Raw genomic sequence first — 15,526 nt, forward strand, 5'->3', positions numbered from 1 at the left:
AGTTAGAAACAAACAAACTAACAGAATACTACTACAAATCTCTATCATTTTCTCTCACGCGACACTTCTCCCACAAATTAGCAACAAAAGGCAGCAGCAACCGGAGAAATGGTCCTCAGAAATCACCGACACACAAACAGAGAGCATCGAGTCAGGGAGGAAGGAGAAGATAACAAAAGTGCCCACCCACCCAAGCAAGATGGAGAAAGCCCTGGTGCCCTGAAGACAGTCTGAAGATCATTGTAGATGGGGTCCAAAGATAATCAAGCTGGTGGATGGGGTGCAGCCCTACCATTTTTACCTCTCATAAACTGCAATTGTTCGACTCAAACACCTTTTTTTTTAGAAAAGGAAGATGACCCCCAGCCTCTGCATCTGGAAGATGCATACGGCCACTTTATTGATTATTCTCGAGGACCTTACAAAGTATTACAACAATGTGCCTGAGTATTACAACACCTAACCCTTCGCTAATTACAAGTCCAATTATACTCTGATTCGCAAAACACATATTTTAACACTCCATTTTGACAAATATAGCATCGCCATCTTGAAGCCTTCATGCACGAATCTTCATCTACCTGGACTAGAATCATTAAACATGAGCTCCGCTGCTACTCCTTGACTTCACATGACTCCAGCTGCAATTGTAGCTCTTTCTTTTTCTCCATGATAGTCAAAACTCTCATGAAAATTAAGTTCTTTCGGACTCTTGTTTTGAATGCATCACAGGTCGACCATAAAGTCACAATATCCAGCAACATTGTTGTATCGTCACCTTGGTAACTTCTTCCCTAACCTGAGTGAAAAGGACAACTCACATATTGAATGCCACTAAAAGAGTTTCTTAACTCACAGCCCTCGCTATTGTTGATTGAATGTCTAAATTTGAAAGATTTTTTTTGTTTCACCCAAACCCGTACCCTTACCTACACCCGTCTTAATATTTTCGCCTAATATTGTAACCTTACCCGTAACCCGGGTTTTAAATTGTTCCATACCCATACCTGCTCGGGTGCGGGTAATACCTGCAGGTAAAAATACCTATCTCGGCCACCTTGCCCACTTCACATTTCACATGTATTTGAGCATTTCAGCTTATAGACACAATGTTTCAACATTTCATTACATATATTTCAGCAATTTAACATATATACACAGCATTACAACACATATACACAACATTCCAGCATATATATTTCAGCATTTGAACATTAATTTAAGAATTTTAACGCACACACACAGTCATTTTAGCCACGTAAGCTCGACACACAAAAAAAGTTCAACACATAAATAGGTTCAACACACAACTAATGAATGAATTCATGACCAGTGTTCATGACACATGCCACCTACATGTTAAAATGAATTAGTATAAGGGTACGCGTGTATGGGTATTGTCTTCCCCTACTCGCCCCCAGCTTATATAGCTGATGAGTAGAATTTTTTTCCATTATAAATTCATGGATATTTATTTTTTCCAAACCCTTATATATAGGAAAATTCGCATCTGATCCTGAGCACAGCTGATCCTGAAATCACGTTCGATGTCTCTCCTCGGGATGCATGCGTTTTCCGTATTCCACACTGTATGCGACAAACGTATTGCCAAAGTATTCCAGGGCGGGGCCCACACATTAATTTGCTGCTCAGCCACCCCGTCGGACCGGTACAGGATACTCGTGGATGGATCAGGTTTCTTCCTGGGCCTCCCTGTTCCGTTGCAACGCCGCGTGTTTGACGGACGCAGCGAATGGCAAACTACCAGCCGGTGGGTCCCCACCCCCTCCACATTCGAGAAAATCCATCCCCGACGCCGCTACCAGATCAGGAGCCATGTCCGCCTCTGTGCCTTCTTCATCGTGCACGCAGCCCGCATGCAACCGCGTAGGGCAATTTCACAGGGAACAAGTGCAGACATTAGGGCATCAACCAAGCTAGTGCAGCCCCCATAACCCACACACCACTAGTACTAGTGCAGCCGATGATGTACAGCAGTGTATGTATAGCCGATGATTACTAGCCGGTGTACAAAAAGACACAAGATTCAGTAAATTCAACGTTTTGCTTGCTTTCTTGCTCATTCAGAAAGACACAAGATTCTGAAAGTGTACAGAACGACACAAGACACAAGATTCAGTGTCCAGCGAGAGAAACCTCAAAATTCAGAAACATGATGAACTCAACATGCGGTAAACATGATGCCCATTCGGTAAACTCAACAGGATTACAAACTACTGCTTAGTTTCCTGCTTTCTGCTGTTTTGCTTTGAAGACTTGGCCTGACACAAAACGGAAATAGGTTGATCGTCAGTGAGATGAACAAGAGAACTAATGCATTTGCAGATGGTCATTGGCATAATCGAAAATATTGTACATAAATGGTCATGCTCACATATTTGAATCCAGTTGGTAAATAATTACTTGTGCAAACCAAATTTAATTCGAGCATGAGGTTTGGAGATCGTTTCTCTTCTAGGATATGAATTCAGAGATAATTCCGTACATGGAAATCACAATATGAATGCTTGACTATACTATGTCTTCACAAAAGGCAGTTTAATTAGCAGAAGAGTTTTGAATGACGTGTACTAGGATCTTATAAGTTAACTCGTGTATATCCTTTTTTTAGATTGGCTGCTGTATAATTTGAAAGGTTTGCACCGTTCTTGAAGAGAACAGGATGTGTGGTTTAATATGGCTACTACCTGAAAAAGACTTTTACAAGTATGACTAAGATTGATATGGACAGTTAAACTTCTCACATATTTACCTGTTAGGTGCAAAAAGCAATTAAGTTCAGAACACCAGTCTCCCCCTCAAGCGTCAGGCATTAGCAAGTACTGATTCCAATCTTACTATTTTCTAAGTTAGCTATCCGTTTGACAATTTCCCAGCAGCTTTAAGAAGGCATAGAGAAAACTAGAGTAAGACACGAGATAGAAATCTACTGTATGTTGTGCAAGTTCCTGAGCAATTGGAAAGGAATGATCAAGGAAAGAGCAAGCTGTCAAGTTGTTGCTCCGCAAATAATTAGCAAAGTTTACGGTCTGATCAGCTGTATAAATCTGCAATTGTTTTCTGAATGGAGTGACATGACAGGAACTTTATGACAAGTACCCCAACATGATTGTATGCTTTTAGCACTAACTAGGCCTTATCAGAAGAATCTGAATAGTGCCCTGAAAAAAGGATTCAAAGGTTCAGTTCTCACTGGACTCAAAATACCAGCATCCTGGTTCTCACTGGATTCAAAGGTTCAGTTCTCACAAACCACCAATACTGCCTTGTTAATTTTTCTAAGACTTGTGACTGCAGCATCATTTGTTTCTACAAAACAAGTTAGTCAAGAATAATATCATTTGAAAAATGAACCATCACATAAACAAGGTTGTTTGCTGAAAACAGACACTACCTACGCAATTCACACTACAGAAGTTCAGAGTAATTCTTAAGCATGTAGTGGCACTTGAAAAAGGATACGTATTTGCTAAAGCACGTACAGGTTACATCTTTGAGTGCCGTTTGAGGCTAAAGCATGTGTAATTGAATTTTTTTAGGCTATTAGCATTTCAACAATTCCATAATTCTGATGGGAATACCTTGGTGAGGATCTTGATGAGGCTTTTCACTCGTAGTTGCAGCTAGTTCCTCTTGGAGCCCTTCGTTCTTGGAGGATCTTGACGGGGGCCTTGCAGATGTGGACGGCGACCGAACAACAGCTCCAGTGTTCGAGGGAGGCAGGGGAGGAAGAACATCTTCAGCTCGTGGGGGATATTGTGGAGAAACGGCAGACCCAATGATGGGGCAGCTTCCACCGGAGTGCGTGAGGGAGTCGGTGGAGGAAGAACATCCTCGTGGAGATAGCGCCACGCGCACCGCTGACCGTATCATCGGGGCCGCCGAGTAGGTGTGCACAGTCTCGGGTAACTCCGTCTTGATTGCAACTTCCATGGCTCTCGCTTGATCTAAAATTTGCACATAAAACAACATAGTTATCTCGCTTGATCCTGCTTTCCTCATCACGTCGTACTCGGTAGGTAAATTCTGGATCGTTCCACTGCATCTCTTTGAACACAGCTAGTGTCTTATGTACATCATCGTCAGCCTGGTCTCGACTTATCCTGCCACACAGATTGCGCAGCGTCCACTTTTGTGAAAGGCACATTCTGGGTTGAACCAAAAAGTTGCCAACTATGTTGTACACCTTGTTCAAGTTCACATTGTTCACCCTAAGCTGCTTCACCAAATCCTTTGTGCTTGTGCGATGGCCAATGAACTTTCTCACCGCGATGACCAATGAACTTTCTCACCGCAAGTAAGAGACAACCAATGGTTGTGGCTTGACCTGTGTTAGCAATGAACCATCATTGTCTGCAGCTGTAAGTAATCTGATCATTGCCGGGCACTCGCACCGGCAAGACCGGTTATTCTGCTGCTCAGGCCTCCCCTGCAAAATAATTGTTTTCTATGTGTCAGATTTAGAAAATGAATTCCCGTGCAAGCAATATGTTAAAAATCTGCCAAATCTTTTGTTTTCGGGTCTTAAGTGCTAACCGAGCATCCACAAACGATCTCCTGCATATACTTTGTCCGCTCGACGTTCAGCCGGCTCTTGCCATATTGTATACCAAATCCAAGATCCTAAGATTACAGGTTATAGAAATCGTATGGTTCCCTGAGTGAGTCAAAACTCACCCCAATCTCTGGCTTCACTATAATCTCTGCCAAAATTCACCCCAAGATTACAGGTTATAGAAATCGTATGGTTCCCCGAGTGAGTCAAAACTACAGGTTATAAAACTCACCCCAATCTCTGCCAAAATTCAGTGTTCTTTATCTCTGGGGGTTTGTCAGCAAACCTCCTGATTGTTTCTTCTAATGAAGTGACTCTACCTGGACAGAGTGCCCTATCCGGAGGGGCATGTCCACTCTTAACCTGAAATTGAATTCACAGTTTTGAGATGATGCAATCCTTTTACATATAACAGTGGGGGCGTGATTTTTGTGTATCAGCACATTTGTATATCCCGATCTGCCCACAAAACACTATGTATGCTAATTACACGCATGGATGACGACCAAAATTAGGGGATTAACTAGTTGACAGTAGTAGTAATGTCCCCCAGACATCTATCGACATAGGCACTAAAAATGCAAAACCATGGATCCAGAGATAAAGAACACTGAATTTTATGTATACCTTCTGGTCCACCCAGGTGCCTCTGGAAGGTGCAGTCGACGGACTGGGTTGGCTACTGCTTCCTCTTGCCAGCGGAATCGCTCTGCTCAGCAGCGCCGCCAAGTTGCCCAGGGAAAAGGCGGGCGTTTTCAGTGGGATCTGGAGAGCGAGAAAGCGAGTAAGTGGTGCGAGCGCAAGGGGAATCGAGGGAGGCTGAAAGGAGAGGGGGAATCAACTCACCGTCGTTGGCCGGTTTGGGGGCGCCGGGACCGGAGGAGGCGCCTGAGGAGCTTGACGGAGGGGGACGCGTCGGTGGAGGTACAGTGGGTTGAAGTGCCGGCGGCGGCGGAGGAACCTAGAGGGTCGCCCCTCCGCGCTCTTTCTGTCGTACGGGAGGGTGACGCGAGTGGGACTAGCCTCTGATAAAAACCTGTTTGCCGCGCGCGCTTCGGCTGGTTTTGCGCGCCCGCCTGCGCTGGCTCCAGCAGCCGCGCTATAATGCAGCGCGCGCGCCGCTCCAGCAGAGCGTAAAAATACAACGCGCGCGCCGCACAAACCACATATACATGAGCAAAAGTGATGAAACAAACAAAATAAATCAACAATAAATAGTTCAATTTCGTTATCATTACAACTCAAACAAATAGTTTATCGTTCAATACAACAAATGCAATAAACACAACAAATAGTTCATGAACAATACAATGTCGAATGCAGATATCATCATGCTCTTTGTCGTCCATGCCATGCCCACCACTCTTCAATCAAATCATTCTGAAGTTCATTGTGCGTTGCTTGACACCGAATGGCATGATAGGAGGCAATAAAACGAGCTACCCTTTCAGCCCTCCGTCGCACTCGCACCGGATATCCCAAGAGCTCATACTGTGAGTAGTCTAAATCTTGGCCACGCTCATTCTCGATGATCATGTTGTGCATGATCACACAAGCGTGCATGATGTACCAAAGCATTTTTAATCCCAAAATCTAGCTGGTCCTCTCACAATAGCAAATTGGGCTTGCAAAATTCCAAATGCTCTCTCCACATCTTTTCTAGCCGCCGCATAAGCATTGTGGAAGTCAAGATTTTTCTTACCTTCCGGCTTTTTCAACGGCTTCACGATGGTTTGCCACTTTGGATAGATGCCATCCGCTAGATAATAGCCATAGTTGTATGTACAGCCATTTGCTACAAACTGCACCGGTGGCAACTCACCGTTTGCAATCTTATTCATCAGTGATGACCGGTTGACAACATTGATGTCATTCAAAGATCCAGGCATTCCAAAGAATGCATGCCAAATCCAAGTCTCCTGATCGGCCACCGCTTCAAGGATTATAGTGGAACCCTTTTTTTGGCCGTGGAATTGCCCATGCCATGCCTTTGGACAATTCTTCCAACTCCAATGCATTCAATCTATTGAGCCAAGCATGTCAGGAAAACCGCGAGCTTTGTTCATCGCCAATAGCCTTGCGACGTCTTCAGCATTGGGAGATCTCAAATACTCCTCGCCAAACACTTGCACAATTCCCACTGCAAAGCGCTTGACACACATGATGGCTTGGCTCTCACCCATAGCCAAGTGATCATCAACAAGATCAGCCGGTATACCGTATGCCAACATCTGTCACCTTCTGAAAGGTGCTATGCCCGAGCTCTCCGGCAGCATTCCTCCTTTGCTGAAAAAAACGGTCATGGCTCGCTAGTTTCTCTACAATGCGCCTGAACAACTCGGTGCTCATCCTAAACGGGCGACGAAAATACGACTCGGGGTATATGGGATTCTCCGCAAAATAATGCCTGATCAATCTGTTGTGGGCATCGATCCTGTCCCTCCAAATTTTCTGCCGACCCATAACCGAACCACCGTGCTTCGGTTTTTTTTATATGCATAGCTAGGATCATTGCAAGATCTTCTTCCTCTTCAATATCAAATTCTTCTTCGAAAGAATCATACGACGAACTCATCTACAATGTTCAATATTATACTATTAAAACTACAATTCAAAACATGCATCAAATTCATGAAGTTTGAGCAATACATACCTTGTGGGCGTTTTGTCAAACACCTTGCGGGCGTGGCGCGGCAGCGAGCGCTCGGGCGCTGTTCCTCGGACGATGGAGGCGCGCGAGGGCCGACGGGACTAGGAGGGGATGGGGCGGAAGCGCGGGCACGCGGGGATAGGCCGGGGAAGCCTGAACGATCGCCGGGGGCGCGGGCGGCGGCGGCGGCGCGTCCGGACGGGGGGTGGAAGTGGGAGAGGAAGTGCGGGCGCGAGCGCTGGAGTGTGCCGCGCGCTGCAGCGGGCGCCTGAAATACACCACGCGGCTAAGTGTTTTCGACCGCGCGCCCAACCCGTTATAGCGCGCGCGCCGTTTTTGCGCGCCCGCTGGAGCGACCCGCCGCGTTGCGCGCGCGCTAAAACAGCCTAAGTTGCGGCGCGGCGCTAGTTTAGCGCGGCTGTTGGAGATGCTCTAATGGCGGTTATCTCTGCTTGGCGGCAAAACTAAATTATTCAGAGCAGAGCAAAACTACAATGATTCAGTTCAGGTGGTGTTCTGTCTGAGAACGCGTGTTATGAAGAATGTGGCTCTGTCCAATTGCTATTGCATTATTGGAATGTTCATTGTCTTGTTTTGTACCCAAAATCATCACGCTTGGGACTAGGATAACAACTTAGTGTCAGATTTAAACCAGGGCACAGAAAACCATTGAAACTGCGCCTAATGCGTAACGCGGAGCACCGATGCTGGAATTTGGTCGCGAAAACAGCAAAACTGACAGGTGGGTCCCGCCTATCAGGCCGACATGGCAAAGACCAAGCACACAAAAAAACTTTGACCGGCTGAAGTGGCAGATGAGATGCAGGCCCCGCCTGTGATTGACACTACATGGTCATCTTCATTCCATTTATATTCCTATGGAGCATTTGCGTTGAGAGCTTGTGAGCGGCCATGCCCTTGCGATCTGAGAGGTCCATGGCCATGGCAGCCGAGCCTGCGCCTAGCTCGACGTCTAAATCCTCCTCTCCATTTTCCCTTCGTCTAGAGCCCACTCCCATCCTCCAACCCCTTCCCCGCTGCTGTCCGAGACCTAGCCGTCTACGCCACTGCACACCAGCGTGGCCGCCGTCGTAGTTTCGCCGAGACACAATGTCCCAGAGCTTTGCCTCTTCACGCTGGGCATCCTCGATGACGAACAAGAGCCGAGACACCGCACAAAGACCGAATCGACCGCGTCTTCAACCTCGAGCCGCCGGCTTTCGCCGACGAATTCACCACCTTCAGAGCACCCCTGACCTCGCTAGCCTGCTCAACTGAATCGCCATGAGTCCCTCTCCTTTTAACCCTTTCTACCGTAGTCGATTTCGCTCTGTAACTAATTCCTCCGCCATGCCCGAGAGCTTCGGCCGCCGTACATCTCCGCCACCGTCATGCCTGAGCACTGTACTGAGATCCCGGAGCTTCCGTGAGGCCATCTAGAGGCTTAGCTTGCTCCCTTGCAAGCTGTAACTCGGAGATCGCGCTAGCCCGAGCTTTGCCACCGCCCAGCTCACCGTCGTCAATGCTACTGGCCACCCTAGCACCTTACCGCCGGTGCGACCCCGCCGGCGGGCCTGATAACCCACAAGTATAGGGGTTCGCAACAGTTTTCGAGGGTAGAGTATTCAACCCAAATTTATTGATTCGACACAAGGGGAGCCAAAGAATATTCTCAAGTATTAGCAGTTGACTTGTCAATTCAACCACACCTGGATAACTTAGTATCTGCAACAAAGTATTTAGTAGCAAAGTAGTATGCAAGTAACGGTAACGGTAGCAAAAATAGTATTTTTGGGTTTTGTAGTGATTGTAACAGTAGCAACAGAAAAGTAAATAAGCGAAGAACAATATGTGAAAAGCTCGTAGGCATTGGATCGGTGATGGAGAATTATGTCGGATGCGGTTCATCATGTAACAGTCATAATATACGGTGACACAGAACTAGCTCCAATTAATCAATGTAATTTAGGCATGTATTCCGAATATAGTCATATGTGCTTATGGAAAAGAACTTGCATGACATCTTTTGTCCTACCCTCCCGTGGCAGCGAGTTCCTAGTGGAAACTAAGGGATATTAAGGCCTCCTTTTAATAGAGTACCGGACCAAAGCATTAACACATAGTGAATACATGAACTCCTCAAACTACGGTCATCACCGGGAGTGGTCCCGATTATTGTCACTTCGGGGTTGCCGGATCATAACACATAGTAGGTGACTATAGACTTGCAAGATAGGATCAATAACTCACATATATTCATGAAAACATAATACGTTCAGATCTGAAATCATGGCACTCGGGCCCTAGTGACAAGCATTAAGCATAGTAAAGTCATAGCAACATCAATCTCAGAACATAGTGAATACTAGGGATCAAATACTAACAAAACTAACTCGATTACATGATAAATCTCATCCAACCCATCACCGTCCATCAAGCCTACGATGGAATTACTCATGCACGGCGATGAGCATCATGAAATTGGTGATGGAGGAAGGTTGATGATGACGACGGCGATGGATTCCCCTCTCCGAAGCCCCGAACGGACTCTAGATTAGCCCTCCCGAGAGGTTTTAGGGCTTGACGGCGGCTCCGTATCATAAAACGCGATGAATCCTTCTCTCTGATTTTTTTCTCCCTGAACACGAATATATGGAGTTGGAGTTGAGGTCGGTGAAGCGTCAGAGGGCCCACGAGGCAAGGGGGCATGCCCCCCACCCTCGTGGATAGGGCGTGGGCCCCCTGACGTGGATTCTTCTTCTAGTATTTTTAATATTTTCAAAAAATATGTTCCGTGGAGTTTCAGGTCATTCCGAGAACTTTTGTTTCTGCACATAAATAACACCATGACAATTCTGCTGAAAACAGCGTCAGTCCGGGTTAGTTCCATTCAAATCATGCAAGTTAGAGTTCAAAACAAGGGCAAAAGTGTTTGGAAAAGTAGATACGACGGAGACGTATCAACTCCCCCAACGGCTCCTGTACAGACAGGCGTTGCGAGCGTCTCTGGCGATGGTGGCGACGGGGGTGGTGTTTCTGCGCAGGGCCTGGCCGCCGACGACCACGGAGGCGGTGCTCAGGTTCCGGCGGTGGCCTCGGAGGCTGGCTGGGCGGTGGCTCGCGCCCCAATCCCCAGGCGGGCGGCTGCGCCCCCCCAGGGCGGCGCTGGGTGGTCGAGAAGCCGCTTTTGGGCGCTGGCGGAGGACGAGTCGGACTGCGACGAGGAGGCGGCATATCCGAGCAATGCCTTCGACAAGTAAAAACATCGCCATTGCTAGGTATAACCAACTAAGGTATGGCCTAGGCTTTCACCTCGGATCTCGAGACTAAGTGCTCGACTAGCACCACCATCAGTGTCACTTATGTGTTATCGCCACCACTTTTCCACAATCCTATCAGCTATATGCGATTTGAATCGCTGCCGCTGCCCAGCCATTCCTTTACGTCAAGTCTTCGTCCATCGGCAAAGTCAACCATCAAGTCTAGAGGAAAGAACCCTCACAAAGACCATTCAATGGTCTCCGCAACAAGGCCGCCGCCACAGGCTGGTCACCTCGCCGGAGTGAGCCCTGCCCAGGCTCGTCGGTCCACGACCGAGATGTCCAGAACCGTAGCAGGAACGATAAGATCACCATCACTGCCGCGCGCTGGCCGGCCGATACGGTAGGCCGGTTCGGACCAGCCACCGCCGTTCTCGAGGACTGTCATGGCGCTGCCCATGCAGCCGACATGCCTGGCATCGTTGCATGAGAGACTGGGAGCCGTCGCCCCGGCAACCGCGCTTCGCCATGAGCAAGCCTCACGGCCATATCCCCGCGGAGCTGCGATTTGTGTAGGTCTAGATCGGGACAGGAAGCCATCGAGTGCAGCCGCCATGGCCATCACCCACCGGACGCCGCAGCTTGCCTCTCAACACCGAGCGCTGCATCATCAGCTAGGACGAGCAGCTTGAGGAGTTGCTGTCGATCTGAGTCGCCGCCACCACTGCAACAGCCACTGCCATGGACGCTGCACGCCCACCACCACGGCCGTGCGAGAGTAAGATCCCGCCGCCGCCGGCCGCCGGCAGGCTTTGCCCGGCAGCAAGGGGGAGACACGGAGAAGGGAATGCCGACGACGGGGATTGGCTTTCGCCCGTGCCGCCCGTGTGGAGCGATGCGGGCGTCTGTTTGCTATGATAGAATCTCCGTTAAATTCTGAAAATCAAACTCCCAATGATAATGTTGATGATGGTCATGGTGATGATCATTGAAGTTGGGATTGAGACTGATAGTGCGAATGAAGATGTTGGTGCTAATATTGTAGATGAAGGTGATGGTGCTAATATTGGCACCCGAGATATGATTGACGGATTCTGCTTTTTGATAGAACATGAGGGTAGTTTATTGCTTTAGTCCCCTTTTATTATATTTTTGCATTAGTAACTCATATATGTCTAAATATTGTGCAAAATAGAACATACTTGAAATAATATAATAAAGTGAAAGTATGCTTTAGGTATACTAGATCTTCTGTTATATGAGATTTTGAAAAGGTTGGGCCCAATTTTGATTTCATCCTAGGGCCCCGAATTTCTGGAGACGGCCCTGCTTAATTGACACATGGACATGAGTCCGACGATGGACCTGACGGGTATCACCGCTTTGCTTTTGTTGTTGTGATCTCCAGCGATTAGAGGCGTCATGTTGTAATTATGGGCGTTGCCGTTCTTAGAGCATCTCTAGCAGACCTCGTAAAAGTCGGATCCAGAAAATGCGTTTACAGTTCGCTGCGAATCAGATTTGCGGAGCAAATTCATGCATTGCAGATCAGACCCCGTATATGAAACTGTAAAATTTGAAAAAGAAACATTCGCGGGAAAAACTTGCAACGACATTCATCATACATAGTTGATCATCACACTACATCATAGATAGTTGTTCATCATACTACATTATAGTACTACAAGGGGGGGGGAGGGATCTGCTGGCCGTGCAGCGTACCCGAGCCTAGGCTACCAAAATCGACGGGCACGGAGGAGCTGGAGGAGCTCAGTCCTCCTTGAAAGTCGAGGTCGATCTAGACCTTGGCCTGCTCGGCCTTCATGCTGCGCAGGTCCGCCTCTTGGACACGTGCGCCTGCGATGCCGCAACGCCCTGCTCGAGGAAGATCTCCTCGATCTCGAGCTCGCGGCGGCGGCGCGCGTCGGCCTCCTCCTCCTCAAGGTGGTCCTCCTGCCCCGGGGGGAGGTAGTCTTCGGGGCCAATGACGCCTCAACGCGGCGGGTTCGCGGCGGCCTCGAGCTTGACGGCGAGCGACCGGAGCTCCTCCGGCTCTCTCCTAACCGGAGTGAGCCGCGAGCTCGAGGCACCCACGGACGAGCTCCCCGCGGATGAGTAGCCGGAGGAGGCGCGGCGGCGGACCACGAGGTCACGCTCATACTCATCGAGCTCGTGGCATTCGAACCCTGGCAGCGGCCGACTCCCATAGTTGAGCCACTTCCGCGCCCCCGCATGTGTGCGGCATCGGAGATGCGGCGGCGGTGGCGGTCCGCGTCATCCCCACCACTTCCGTAGCCGTCCATGGGTCAGGAAGGGTCGTTAGGGCTTTTTTTATTAGGCTCGCCGGTGGCGAGAAATTGGGGCGGAGGGGGAAGAGAGTCGCGGCGGAGCTTCCGGTGGAGTCCGAGCAAGGCATGATGGCTGGGCTGCGGTTGTCCTGGCTGACATCCCTTGCCATGTGAAATTGGGCTGGAGGTGGTGCTACCTCGGCCTAGAGCCTTCTGCTTTGGTCAATGGTGGTGCAGCTCTGCAGTGACGTGGTGGCGGCTTGTCCTGGGAGATCGGATGGGCGCAGCAGTAGGGGTGGTTGGTGGCGGTGGTTCGACTCGGGTCTGAGTGGCGTCGGGGCTGCTGGGCCTTATGCTTCTTGTGCTGCAGGTGAGCAATCTACCTTGATCAATTGGCTCTTTGGATGTGTGTGCTCAACACGGCGAAAGTCGTGCTCTCACCGGAGCCAACGACGGTGCCGCTTGTGGGCACCACAAAACCTTCTTGAAGGCGTTGTTGTAATGTTGAGCTCACCATCCTAGTCGCGACTTCAGGGAAACCCAGGTTCCAGGTCCGCCTGGAACGGATGATGGTGGCGCTATATGCGTCACATCCCTTCTTGAAGGCATTGTCTGTAGTAGTGGCGGAGCTATGTTGTAAGCTGCAGGTGCCATGCCCCCCCCAGCTTTGGTATAATATGTAAAGGAAATTGTTTTGGGGAAGAAAGATTAGTGAAACTAGAGTCTTTTGGTCCCCCAAACATTCATATTTATCTTTGGCCCCCCCAAAAGATGTTGCCTAGCTCCGCCAGTGGTCTGAAGTCGGCTGGTTGTTTTGTTGGGTAGCTGCTCGCTATGGAGATGTTGGTAGTGGTGGTGCGACTGAATTGGGGTCGACGGTTGGTGTGAAGTGGGATGGCGGTGCTCTGTCAACGTGCTTTTGGCTCGGTCATGCCTTGGAGTGGTATGATTTTTCATCCGAAGCCGGGTTAGCGGGGGCGTTATCCTCTTTGGATGACCTCGTTCCTGTATGACACCCTACCTCTCCGGGGTGTTGTTGGGTGGCGACCAGACGACCAACGTTCAAGGCTCTTCTCCTTGCTTGGTCAGATAAAGATGGAAGTTGAAGTCCTCCTTCTTGCTGGTTTTGCTGATGAGTTTGGTGAAGGGGGTAGGTGGTGGGACCTTCCATGGCTGCCGTTGTGGTGCTGCGAGCTTCGTGCTCTTGGCGTTGTCTTGGTTCATCTTTGCTCAATGATGCTGCAAGACGCCTCCCCAACTTGCTAATCGTTCCTGAATTTCCATGGCGGAGCTCCCAGTTAAGGTTCGTGCTTGTCACTCATTGATTGTGGATGCTCCTCTGTTGCATCGTGGTGTTTGGTACGCACGCTGGTGTGGTGCATTAGGCCGCTTTCCAAGTCTTGGTATTGTGATCCTTCGACGACTCCCCTCATCTAATTGTGCCTTTCATGGATTGTCCTTGGTCTTCTTGTACAATTTTGAAACCAATCAATCACTGGCTTACTACATCTAACAATTTGAAACCAATCAATCACTGGCTTACTACATCTAACAATTTGAAACCAATTACTGGAACTATTCGCAGAAACAGAGAATGAATATAGAACTGAATCTGGCAAACGACATGCCGCGGTCTTCACATACCTCCTAAAGTTCGGTGAAATCAAATCTCCCAACCGAGATTGAGCACACCTGCGCTTTAGACAACTAGCAAGAATGTCCATCTTGGATCTGCCCTTCTTCGGTTGCTTTTTCATAGACTTTTTCTTCCGGACTTCAAATGGCGAGCAAGTACATACGATGACACAAAGGAAGCAGGATAAAGCAGCAAGCAAGCAAGCAAGCAGTGAGAGAACATAGCTTAGCTTTTGCTTCCAGCAAGTACGTACATACATTGATCAGTTCGTGGTCGCTACTCACTCCGACGGAGACCAGGGAGCGTTTGGTTACTGGATCTATCCGCTGGGAGATGGTAGCTCGGGATATCTTCAACCGATTTGGATGATGGTCATGTAATAGGATAGGCAACTGACGTCTCCCTCCCGAGCCGCCTCCCGCATGGGCGACCGGGAGGCCCCAGATCCCATCGCCGCCGAACCTCCCCCACTCCTCCTCCTCCCTCGCCGCCGCCCAAGGGCGCGGCCAGGCGAAGCCTAGCCGTCGCCGGCGGCGGCGGGGACAAGGGCCCTCTCGCTCGGGTGGGGCTGGCGCGGGCCGGCGCCGCCGGGCCAGAGCGTGGCGGCGGGCCAGTCGCCATGGCGGGTGGTGGCGGCGCCTCGGCGACGTCGATGTTGGGTTTCGTAGTAATTTCAAAAAATTTCCTACGCACACGCAAGATCATGTGATGCATAGCAACGAGATGGGAGAGTGTTGTCTACGTACCCACGCAGACCGACTGCGGAAGCGTTGACGCAACGTAGAGGAAGTAGTCGTACGTCTTCACGATCCAACCGATCAAGCATCGAAACTACGACACCTCCGAGTTCGAGCACACGTTCAGCTCAATGACGATCCCCGGACTCCGATCCAGCAAAGTGTCGGGGAAGAGTTCCGTCAGCAGGACGGCATGGTGACGATCTTGATGCACTACAGCAGCAGGGCTTCGCCTAAACTCCGCTACAGTATTATCGAGGACTATGGTGGCTGGGGGCACCGCACACGGCTAAGGAATAGATCACGTGGATCAACTTGTGTGTTCTAGGGTGCCTCTACCTCAGTATATAAAGGACTAGAACGGGGGAGGCTAGCCGGC

General features: G+C 49.3%; 1 long non-coding RNA gene across 3 annotated transcripts; it reads right to left on the minus strand.

Annotated features, from left to right (window-relative positions):
- Positions 1 to 2,051: 2,051 nt before the first annotated feature.
- On the minus strand, positions 2,052 to 5,588 carry LOC119298850. Of its 3 annotated transcripts, none has more exons than XR_005145993.1 (6): positions 5,423 to 5,588; positions 5,204 to 5,341; positions 4,809 to 4,939; positions 4,558 to 4,724; positions 3,603 to 4,450; positions 2,052 to 3,330 (listed from the first exon to the last, which is right to left on the minus strand). It is a non-coding gene; the product is annotated as an uncharacterized LOC119298850 (long non-coding RNA). The 3 variants fall into 3 exon arrangements; XR_005145994.1 differs by having other exon boundaries at positions 2,052 to 2,282; positions 2,774 to 4,450; XR_005145992.1 differs by having other exon boundaries at positions 2,052 to 4,450.
- Positions 5,589 to 15,526: the final 9,938 nt, after the last annotated feature.

This window comes from Triticum dicoccoides, chromosome 5A (assembly GCF_002162155.2).
Source record: "Triticum dicoccoides isolate Atlit2015 ecotype Zavitan chromosome 5A, WEW_v2.0, whole genome shotgun sequence".
Taxonomy (NCBI): domain Eukaryota; kingdom Viridiplantae; phylum Streptophyta; class Magnoliopsida; order Poales; family Poaceae; genus Triticum; species Triticum dicoccoides.